The sequence below is a fragment of the Peromyscus californicus genome, unplaced genomic scaffold, assembly GCF_007827085.1.
Source record: "Peromyscus californicus insignis strain IS unplaced genomic scaffold, ASM782708v3 Scaffold_12__1_contigs__length_115047231, whole genome shotgun sequence".
In the NCBI taxonomy this organism is placed as follows: domain Eukaryota; kingdom Metazoa; phylum Chordata; class Mammalia; order Rodentia; family Cricetidae; genus Peromyscus; species Peromyscus californicus.
The window spans coordinates 46,901,825-46,911,977 of NW_026294413.1; the positions used below are offsets into that span (position 1 = coordinate 46,901,825).

Genomic DNA, 10,153 nt, shown 5'->3' on the forward strand with positions numbered 1-10,153 from the left:
CACCGCCCGGCTTGTTTTTGTTTTTTGAAGACAGGGTTTCTGTGTGTCACAGTCCTAGTTGTCCTGGAACTCACTATGTCGACCAGGATGGCCTCAAACTCACAGAACTCTACCTTCCACTTCCTCCTGAGTTCTGGGATTAAAGATATGTACCACCATGCCCAGCTATGTTCAACATTTAAAGTTAAAAGGCATTGATGATTCAATTGTATTAGTTAGGGTTGCTATTACTATGATAAAACATCATGACCAAAGCAACCTGGGGAGGCAAGGGTTTCTTTGGCTTACACTTCCATATGACAGTTCCTTATCAAAAACATGAGAACAGAAACTCAAACAGGGCAGGAACCTGGAGGCAGGAGCTGATGCAGAGGTCATGGAAGGGTGCTGCTTACTGGCTTGCTCCTCGTGGCTTGTTCAGTCTGCTTTCTTATAGAACCCAGGACCACCAGCCCAGGGATGGCACCACCCACCATAGGTTGGGCCCTCCCCCATCAATCTCTAATTTAAAAAATGCCCTACCGTCTTGCCTACAGCCCCATGTTATGGAGGCCTTTTCTCTTTGGAGGCTCCCTCCTCTCAGATGACTAAAGCTTGTGCCAAATTGTCATAAAACTAGTCAGCACACAGTGAAGGAGTCAGAAGGAAACTAGCTCAGGTCTCATACACGGTATTATCACAATCACGTTTCTTTTTATTGTTAGTACATCGGGCTGGCTTTTGGTTCACATTTTACTTCCATCATTGTCCTTCCCTCTTCTTTCACTCCTTTACTACTTTCTTTTATTTCTTCCTCTCTACCCTTTTCTTCCAGGAGTAGGTTACACTTTTGACTAAAGAATAATTAATAAAACATATGTTGTATTTGAGTACGACTCAATACTGTGTATTATTTACTTAAAATGCAGTGAATTGAACTTTGTGTTTTGTTTTGTTTTGTTTTTTAATAACATTTTTATTGTGTGTGGGTCTGTCTCTCTGCTGGAGGGCAGCTGTGGGAGTCAATGTTTTCCTTCCACTGTGTGGGTCTTGGGTATCAACCTCAAGTCATCAGGCCCAGCAACAGGTGCCCCTGTTTTTCTCTCTAAGGAAATAAGATAAGTTACCTTTTCCTTTGTGCATGAACGTTTGTGAGAGTGATAGAGCTGAGTGTGGGGAACGGTGAGCTTGGGCGCCCGTAGGACTAGATCCACGGGGACTTGTCTCACTCAAGAGGACTAGCTGAGGTTATGGATGCCTCTAAGAGTTCTCTTCCCCCACAATCTTCCTTCCATTGCTTCTTTCCATCTTTTGTCTCTGCTCATCCTTTCTTTTTACTGAGTCCCTACTCTGGCTCTAGCATGTCACAATGATCTGGGGTTATTAGATGAATTGATATAAATTCCGTGTGGGTTTGCATGTGTAAATATGCAATGACTTATCATCTCCAACTCCAGTTTTAAAGCAAAGTCAATGTCGATGATTTGATCTAACTGCTCTTTGGTGGAATAACCAGGCTTTGACAGCAGTTTGTAGACACTGCTTCCTGGGAGCTGAGCAGTGCTGCCGATGACATGGGAGAAGAAATCTCCGGGTCTCTCAGAACAATCAAACCCAGGTTCTTCTTTCTCATTTTCACACTTTGACCATTGCAATCAGATAGATGATGCCTTGATTTGTCCCAAGAACACATTCATAGTAAAACTCTTGCCCAAACAGAAAGTGAAAATATTTTTATTTATTGTGACTAAAAAACAGAAAGTGAAATGGTTATTCTTGTTGTTTTTCAGCAAATAAATCTGGAAGCCAGAAATGATTCTCAGTACGGTTATGGGACTTCACTATTCCTTGTCCAAGGCAAGGAAAGGGGCATGTGTGAATGCTATACGTCCATTAGATTAGATACGTGACATTTTCTAAGAACTAGTGTCTGTGCTAGCCAGACACTATATTATTATTATTATTATTATTATTATTATTATTATTATTATTATATAATTATTAAAGTCTCTGAGACTTTCAGTGGTATTTATGCTGGAAGATGGAGCCACATTTGTAATAAAAAAAAACATAACGAGAAATTAGAGTATGGTGGGAAATTAGTATATGGTTGGAAATAAGGTGGTTCAGTAGTGACTGAGTTAAAAGAGATTAAAAAATTAGCCTATAAAACAGGAAATTGTTCTTACGAAGAAGTCGGAACCTAGTTATTCCGAGAGCGTCGTCAACAGCTTTGCTTTGTAACAGTACTGAGAGCTGAAGAAAGGAGGCCGAGACAGCCATCTCACGTGGCCGCTGCACACCTTCTCCCTCCCCAATAAAGAACAGAAGTAACGTGACCGCACCAGCCTCCAGTAGTGTTGTCAGCTTTTAGGAACATACGGTGAGAAATCCCTTGAAAAACAAGATCAAAGGCACTGAATTTAGAATCCTAATTGATAATCCGCACATTCTGTGCCAGAGAAACATGACGAACCTCCTACCCCAAAGAAAGCCAAAATGTCAAAGCTCACAGAAGGCACTCCTCTTAGGACAAGAGAGCTAAAGGTGTCCTGTCTTCCTGGTGACATTTGTCTTTCTCCCTGTGTCTTCCTTTCCTTCTATAAACTCGCACTCAGTTGCCTCATTCTGAAATTCTAAGACAGGGAGATCAGTGGGGGCTAGGGACCATGCTGCTGCTGTTGGTTTTTTCAATGTCATGGAAGAAGAGATAATTCTACGTACAGATGACAGGTGAGAATAAAGAGTGAGGAAGGCAAAGTAGATTGGGTAGAATATTCAGAAAACCATAAAGATAATAGAATTCCCGGTGTGAACAGAACAGGGACATGCCTATGGAATACCGCTGATGGGCCAAAACTATGACTCATGAACACAGAAAGAAGTACAATGTAAAGACTTAGAGAGCGTATTTAATAAAGTTATAGCAGATAATTTTCCAAATCTAAGGGGAGGTGGCCATTCAGACGCAGGAGACACATTGGATGTCATACATACAAGATCAGGAAAGAACCCCTTCCTGTTATAGTGTTGTTAAAATGCTAAATACACAGAGCGGAGAAAGAGTATTTACAGGTGCAGGAGTGAGGCCCTGGGGCCCGTAGAAGACCACACCCATCAGAGTACTGACGGAGGTCTCAGCAGAAACTCTGAAAGCCGGGAGGGTATGCAGTGGTGGGCTTCAGCCTCCGAAAGATAATTGCCAACAAAGATTACTCTAAACAACAAACTATCCTTCCTAATTGAAAGAAAAGGAAAAAAATTTCTATGATAAACTCAAATTAAAGGAATTCATGCCCACTGTGCCAGCAGGATACCTGGAGGAAACTTACACGCCAAAGATAAAAACATCTGAGAGTTTACAATGTATTCTGAATACTCCTCCCACAATTACCTCTCTACCCTCCTATGCCTTTCCAACTAACTTTTAGATTTCTTATCCTCCCGCGCCCCCTGCCATTCCCTACGGAGTCCAGTTTGTATTGCCCAGCTAATCTTTGGAAGCGGGGCCTACCCTGGAGTGTGGTCAAGCCTACCAGTGGTTATATCACTGAAAAACAAAACAAAGAATGACTGTCCCTTTTCTAGGAGCTATCAAATGCCTACGCTATGGTGAGATTTTGTGACTGTCTATTTTTTCTCTCCTTGCTTTTCTAGTCCTTCATTCCCACACAGCTACCATTCTATCTTCCATCTCTTCTTTCTCTTCGGTTGATCTCTTCCTGATCCTGGCTAATTCCCATCCATTGTCTCTCCACCCTGTCAGCAGAGTCAGTTTGCAGAACCAGACATTTTACCAACTCATCAATGACATCTATTCCCTCTCACCTTTTGGCTAAAAAGAAAATGACTTTGCTCCTCAGGCGGCATCCTTCCTGAACTGGCTCCTGCGCCTGGGTCTCTAGGTTTATCTTCTAAAACTGCTTGGTACAACCCATCCTCCGGGTGGGACTCCCTCAGTTCCGTAAACACTGTGCACCCTCTGCGTCGGAGCCTTGTCACAAGCTGCGTTCTCTGCCCGGTCCATCTTCTGTGGCTCTTTCTCATCCTGCTTATCTGTCACCAGTCTGTTTGATGTCGTGACCACCAAGTTTCATTAAGACGTCTCTCTTTCTGTGTCGACAGGGCCAGTGTCACACGTTTATCCCTCCAGCCACACTGCACACTTCCAGAGTGGTTTCTTTTCACACTTCTGGATTTTCTACAATAGTCATCCTTTTTACATTCTAATGCAAAGACTGAAATAGAACTCTTGATGGAATTGGTGGACTTTAGCTGCCGAAGAGCGAGGTGTGGAAGTAAATTGGGTGATGGGTAGGCGTTTTTGTACCTGTTTTCAAACATCTGAGGGACTTTTCGGAGATGAGTTGAGATGTCCAGCTGGTGGAGACTGCCAGATGCAGATTTCCTCCACCATAAGAACAGGCAAAAAAAAAAAGAATGAATCACTCCAGACTCTCTTCAGAAAGGGCCACCCTCTCCTAGTTAGAACAAAATTTCTGTTAGAAAACGGAATTCCTTTTCTGGAGTGTTGGGTCAGATAGTCCACAGGTCTCTTCCACTCTTTGGGTTTCACCATTGTTTTGTGAAAAGGAGATGTTGATTCCACACTTATGCCTTGAAAATAGATTGACACAGCACTATTCTGAGATTTCTATAGAAGCCGGAGTCTAAGCCCCTCCCAGAATGTAAGCCTCTCCCAGAATGCAGGTGTAGGCCTGGTTCTTGTGAGGAATGTTTGACAGGGTGTTTTTTCCTTCTTTGTGTCATTCTTTTCATTCTCAGCAGGATCCCACTCCTGGCATTGTAGAAGTAATAGTATAGCAGTAAGCAAACAAGTTTTGTGTATCCTATATCTTTCTTAACTTATTCTGTATCACATTCCTTTTTGCAGTCGAATTATTGATCTAAGTAAGCTGTGAAATGTGCAATTACTTTTTATGTCACCTTTGCAGCCTTTATATCTAGTTTTAGTATGGATTGCACGAGTGATTGTTAAACTAAATTAAATTTAGGCAATCGATAAACAGAAGCACACAATCTACTTTGTTTCAGTAATCTACTAGAAGGATTAAACAAAACAAAACCCACAATAAAACTAAGTAAACATGGAACCTCAGTATACTCAGTATTTACTGGAGTTGGGCTATGTCTGAAGACAATAATAATTGTTTTTCTTTCTAAAGACAGAGAGCAGTCTGAGAGAGAAGGTGGTAGGAATAGAGATTTGTGGATGAAGGGCAAGGTGGTTAGGATGCAGAGGGAGATTGCTCGCAGGTAAGGGCAGAATCAGTTAGCAAAGGTCAGACATCCAAATGAAACCTTGACAGCTCTGTCCCCAGCCCTGTTGGCCGCTCAGCCGCAGCAGCAGAGATGGTTAATGAGGAGGAGTGTCTGTGAACACTGGATCAAGACAGACACTGCCTTCCAGCAGGCAGTATGGCCTGTGTTCCAGAAAGTTGCCAATCAAGGCTGGAGCAGAGCGACTTTCTGACAGGGACTGGCAATGTACTGACTCCATTTGCTTTCCTTGTTCCAAGAGACACAAAGTCACCACTCCACATGACATCAAAATCCCAAGGACCCTCTTTCTTTCTCATTCTCTCGTACACACACCCATAATTCCTCCTCACATCTGTTCATGCATATATATATATATATATATATATATATATATATATATATGTATTTATATGTATATGTACATATATACACACATATATAATCAGGTCTAATAGAAGAGATCTCTTTGTACCTTTCTCTCTAACATTTTCTAGACTAATAATTAACTTCCCCTTTGTCCCCAAATTTGGTATTTTAAAATTCTGGGTCACCCAAAGAAGACAAAGGGTTTTTGTTTTTATGTCTAACTGCCACCAGCCCTAAAGGAAATGCCAATGGGGCATTCTAAACAATCTTTGGGAGCAGAGATTCGCTGTGAAATAACTGAAATACCTGACAGTTAAAGCTGAAGGGAATAAGAGTTACCTGGAATTGCAGAGCTTGCTAAAAACAAACCCGGCCTCCTTGCTTTCTAATTGCGGCTTCTGTTAGCTTTCTTCCTAATGTGGAGGTGTTGCCAAGGCAATAGCTTAGCAATCTTCTGCATGGCTGCTTTCCACAGCCATCCACAGACTTTACAGACGCTAATCTGTTCAGCACACCTTTGCAATCCAAAAGGATGGAGATGTGTGTGTGTGTGTGTGTGTGTGTGTGTGTGTGTGTGTGTGTGTGTGTGTTCATATATATATATGTATGTATACTGGGGAAAGATCATTAGAAAACAAGCTGCCTTATCTTCTCTGCATCCCAGGACATAGTGTCAGCACCCACCATGGATTTTGACGTGGCCTCAGGATCTCAGCACAGTACCCAGGAAGAAGGGAGGGAAGGTAGAATAAGAGAACAGCACACCTAAAGGGGATGTGAATAGTATCTCAGATCAGGGACATTTTGGCAAGATTGAGAAGTCCAGTTATTGAGGCCAGGTAGACACGGGAGGCAGGAGCCTCCAAAGGAGCCAAAGACAAAGCTCACAGTTCAAAGCCCAAGGTGGGAACCAAAGTCGTGAACTGAATTGAGCAAAACTGTCGAGTGTCAGCATCCAGAAAGGGCTCCTGGGACTACTCGGTGTTGCTGCACCCCCTTGTCTCTACTGTGGGGCAGCTCTTTGGAAAGTATTCTCTATGGGTGGCTCTGGGCTAGACTCACAGGAAGCTGTTTAAAATTTCATGAGGCTTACTCTAGGAGACAGAACAAGAGGCCTTTGCAGATATCTCTGGAGTCATGATGCCCACTGAAGTCGTAATATTGATATACTAAGGCAAGGCCTGTCCCAGAACAGGAAAGTGATGTACTGAGGCTGCAAAATTTTAGCAGGTATTCACTTTTAGGGACTAAAGATGCAGAGTCCTTGAGGCTTGGAGAGCCAAAAGGCCCATTCCTCTAAGGCCGCACTGGGCACAAACACAAGAGCACTTGGAGTTAGCAAATCCATGGGTAGTGCTCCTTGGAACCAATAACATCATTAATATCCAGAGACTCCCTGGCATCTCCTATAATAGGATGGATAAAAATAACCATAACCCAGTGAAACAAAAGTTTTGCTCAAAACCATAGTGAAGACATTTATTTTTATCCATTTCCTGGCTGGAACATTCTAAGCACCAGCCCAAGAGGATTCATTTTAAAAAGAGCAGAGAGGAAGTTACGTCAAGGTCTCAGCAAGTACTTGTCGAGTGAGTCAATGATGTCAGAACTGCCAATGTGGAGAAGGGACTGGTATGAACTCCACCACAGTACTCCATGTCCTTTAGTTTGGTTTCAGTTGGGTTTACTTTTTTATACTTGCTTCCACATCTTCTACCTAACATGTACCAGGTGGATACTGCATGTAGTGCCCACAGAGTGTTCCTCCAAAGCCTGTCATGTAAGCCACTTTGCATGACTCTGATCTTACCCAGGTAAGACGACAGGAAAAAAAAAAATATGATCAAAAGGAACCATGCAAACGTATTTGATTTTGACTGGGACTGATGTCTAAGACAGGCTCAAAACGCACCTTCTAAACCTAACCAGCAACTTTCTAGCTTTTCAGATCTGGGTGTGATTTTCTTTCTTTCAGTTTTCCCACTTAGCTCTCCAGTTTGGGTCTGTGTCTGGGGTTGTCATCCATTATCTGGATTTATAGTTGCTGAAGACTTGCTTTAATAATTCACAAGGAATAGAACTCTCTCTGGCCTCTCCTTTTTCTTGATCATCTCAGTGAGGCAGATAGATGAAAAGATGCCTTTTGTCAGTGAAATAAATCAAGAGGAATCTGAGACACCATAGGCACCCGAACACTGAAATACTTAACATTTCTCCTCGATGCACAGTGAACTAGAACCAAAACAAGGCAGGCTCTGTGGTGGAGCCCTGGTTCTAGGAGGCTGGGTACCAAAAACACAACTTCTCCCCCAAGACCCCAGAATGTCAAGCTGATTTACCAGAAAGGCTCAATGCCTTGCCTTTCAAGGCAGAGAAAACACCTAGTGGACATTGACATTCTAAATGTATTTGATGTGTAAATGCATACAAAATGAAATTCTAAATGTATATGGTGTATAAAATACATTCAGCATTTGTTGGTTATTATAGTAGCAACTACTGCACACTATTTATGTAACTGCAGAACATGGTGCTTTGCATTTTCTAAGGAGCATCAGACAACAGACAGGGAAGAGCCTCATGGGAACAGACTGCTGCTTCAGGATTCTTTAACATTGTGTGTAACAAGTTCTGTGTCAGGCGCAAATCCCCAGTCTTCTCAACCCAGAAGAAGCCCTCATTAAATTTCAGACAGAGAGGAAGAAAGAAAGTGCCTCACCCTGTAGCCTGTGGCCAGCTCTGCTCCCAAAGCAAACAGCACTGTGTCTCAAAGGTAATGCAGACCACTCGGTCTACAGCCAACTTCAATACGTGGTTCCTTCCTGAAGCCAATAATTGGGCCTACTCCATGTGGTAGACACATCCCTCTGGATGAACCATGTTTTTATTTAGGTACACATGGAAGCCATGTGGTTGAAGAGCCCCAGCAAGCAAGCTGATGCTTGTTCTATGCTCTCTCAGACCTCCTTTGTTGCAAGTGAATAAATCTCAACCTGTGGTCCCCCCACACCAAGAAGACACCAGGACAAACCAGCTAAACTCAGACCATGGAATGCCCTACCAGATATGGAATGCCTTTTTAATATCTTTTCTGTGACTGTGACACTTCATGTGAATGACATACTTCACAAGTACACTCAATACCTTGCCTGCTGACAGCTACCCATAATCCTTTTTGAGTCCTGTTTCAGCGAAATCCATGTGTTTAAGTTCAATTTTGTAGCACACAAATAATATTGAGTAATTTCTAGTTAGATGCTGTAAACCTGTGCTATCATGGATTTCTATTCTTCCCAGAGAAGAATAGAAACAAGATAGACAGCCCTGTTGTGAGTGAAGAGCTGGGTTATTTGCTTTATGTTTTAAGATCGGAGACCAGGTGGGTGGGAAAATCCTGCTGGGGACCTTGCAAGTGAACCAGGGCCTGTTCGTGGAGGCCGGCACAGCTCCTTCTTGTGTTTACATCGAACTCCCACCCTGACTCGACATTCCTGGAGTCTGCAGTTTGATTTTGGCCCTAGCTGTTTTCACAGACTGTTCTTGCTTATGTTTGCACATGTTACTCCTAAAAGCAAGCATGTCTGGGGCCTAGCAGTTGAGTTAAACAATAATGATGCCTTTGTAGAATACATACTTCTGTATGTAAAATGGAGTCTGAAATAACTTTTTCTTTTCGTTGGCTTGTGGTCATGAAATCAAATCCAGGGCATTGGGCATGCCAAGAAAGCGCTAGGCTGTGGAGCTTCATCCGCAGACCTTTAGGTCTTTTTGCTTGTTTTTGCTTTTGTCTGTCTGTCTGTTCTGAAGTAAGGTCTCTCTACATAGCCCCAGGCTAGCCTGGAGCTCACTTCCCCCTCCTTTGTCTCCTAAATACTGGAATCATGGACCATGCCAGCATGCCTAACCTCTAATATGTCTCTAACTGCCTATACGTGTACAGACATTTAAAAACATAAAATATTAACCTTATTTATATGTGACATTCTTTTAGGTAATTAGAGAAAATTAGCCTCAGTTTCTCTTGACTTTTAGTAATAAACTGGCATCTCATTTTTCACATATCATAAAGATGAGCTAAAGGAGCATAATTGTTCTGTTGTTTTTGTTAAAATGTAATTTGAAATTGGAATAAAATAGAGTAAATGTAGGGGAGGCCAGAATCCAGACTCTTCACCAAGTTTAATGTGCTAAGCCCTGGGGATATGAAGCCACAGCCTCTTGGTATGCTCCAGAAACTCTAGCTGCCAAAATCATAGCTACTCTTTATTTTTCCATTGCATTTTAAAAGTTGCAGAGGACACAAAAGGGTTTCAGCTCAGTCTTCCAACTTTCTCCAGGCTAAAGACAGAATGGATCCCTATGCGCCTCCAAGAATGGCCTTGTTCCACACTTTGTCTTAACGAAGGTCAACTCTCTTAGTGTCTAACCTACCCTGGCTCCAATACAGGAGATGTGGCCTAGGCTTCACTGCAGGGACTCCAGAGAAGGCTGTGTTGTTCAAATATTCTAACCCAGGCTGTCTACC

The 10,153-nt window shown here is 42.6% G+C and overlaps 1 long non-coding RNA gene across 2 annotated transcripts; it reads right to left on the bottom strand.

Moving 5' to 3' along the window:
- Positions 1 to 2,871: 2,871 nt before the first annotated feature.
- Positions 2,872 to 6,092, bottom strand: LOC128107876 (uncharacterized). Of its 2 annotated transcripts, none has more exons than XR_008217230.1 (2): positions 5,968 to 6,092; positions 2,872 to 4,596 (listed from the first exon to the last, which is right to left on the bottom strand). It is a non-coding gene; the product is annotated as an uncharacterized LOC128107876 (long non-coding RNA). The 2 variants fall into 2 exon arrangements; XR_008217229.1 differs by having other exon boundaries at positions 2,872 to 4,777.
- Between the last annotated feature and the right edge of the window lie 4,061 nt (positions 6,093 to 10,153).